Source organism: Zingiber officinale, chromosome 3B, assembly GCF_018446385.1.
Source record: "Zingiber officinale cultivar Zhangliang chromosome 3B, Zo_v1.1, whole genome shotgun sequence".
NCBI lineage: Eukaryota > Viridiplantae > Streptophyta > Magnoliopsida > Zingiberales > Zingiberaceae > Zingiber > Zingiber officinale.
Genome location: NC_055991.1, coordinates 98,911,364 through 98,912,800, shown reverse-complemented (window position 1 = coordinate 98,912,800; position 1,437 = coordinate 98,911,364). Strand labels below are relative to the sequence as shown.

Sequence of the window (1,437 nt, the reverse complement as noted above, 5' to 3'; positions counted from 1 at the left end):
GAACTTCTCACTCTATGACTTGTGAATTTCAACATTTTTAGGTGGTTGAATTTCATTTTGTTTGACAGGCTCTCTTACATTTATGGCTTGCACTTTTTGAATATCTGAGGGAAATTCCATCCAACTTTTGTTCGACCATTCATGGAGGTTCAATGTCACTTGATCAATTAATGAATAAGCTTCATCTACACTTTTGTCCATAAAAGAACCTCCAGCTGATGAATCCAATAAACTCTTGTCTGAGAAAGAAATTCCCCCATAGAATATGTGCAAAATCAACCATTTTTCAAAACCATGATGAGGGCACTGTCTTTGAAGACTCTTGAATCTATCCCATGCTTCAAATAATGATTCTCCATATCCCTGAGCAAAATTTGTTATGCAATTCCTCATATACACCGTTCTACTTGGAGGGAAAAAATGATTCAGAAATTGCTTCTCCAATTGTTCCCAACTTGTGATGCTTTGAGGACAGAGAGAATATAGCCAAGTCCTTGCTTTATCCTTGATACTGAAAGGAAATGTCATCAATCGAACTGCATTTGCTGATACTCCTTCACATTTCACCAAATCACAAATCTCTAAAAATGTTTCAAGATGCAGATAAGGACTTTCTGATACTTCTCCTCCAAATTTGTGACCTTGTATCATGAAAATTATCTCTGGGTCTAGTTGGAAACTTTCTGCTTCAATTTGAGGTTGCACAATGGGAGATAAAAATCTTGCAGAAAAGGGTGTAAAAAAATTTCTCATTGGCCTGCTTGACATGTTAGTGCTCATGGATATCCAAGAAGAAAAAGAAAATTATCAAGAATCAAAAACAAGAAATAAAATGCAATATGAAAAGCAAGAAAGCAAATGCAGAATTTAAATTGCAAGAAAGAAAGTGCATAATGAAAACAAGAAAGAAAAGATAAAAGGAAAAAGAAAAATATCTAGAATAATTCATATGTTAAAAATTGCAAGATATGTTTACAAAAGAAAAGAAAAAAAAACAAGATCAAAAGAGAAAATAGAGAAAAGTTAGATTAGAGTGCTAGAAATCAAGAATGCAAAGTTAGAATTAGAATTAGAATTGCAACAAAAAGAATTGTCAAGAATGTTATTCAAGAAAGGAAAAACTTACGAAAACTAAATTCTAACAATTAGTTATAACTATGCAAATCAAAAGAAAAAAAGAAAAGCTATGTTTAGTCTAACTCAATTGATAATTCCTAATGTTATAGCGCAGTCCCCGGTAACGGCGCCAAAAACTTGTTCGCTCTCCGCAAGTGTACGGAAATGTCACAAGTAATATAAAAGATTATCGTATCCACAGGGACTGGAATAAGCACTAGAAATGTCTCAATGCGAATTAGCCAAACAACTATCCAATCGTTTCAAAAGCAAAGTAAGGTAAACAAATCTAATCTTAAAGATCAACAAACAAGAGTTTAG

At 33.1% G+C, this 1,437-nt stretch overlaps 1 non-coding gene across 1 annotated transcript; it reads left to right on the top strand.

Moving 5' to 3' along the window:
• The first annotated feature begins 289 nt into the window (after nt 1-289).
• LOC121968771 lies at nt 290-395 on the top strand. The gene has a single exon (XR_006108308.1). It is a non-coding gene; the product is annotated as a small nucleolar RNA R71 (small nucleolar RNA).
• The last annotated feature ends 1,042 nt before the right edge of the window (nt 396-1,437 follow it).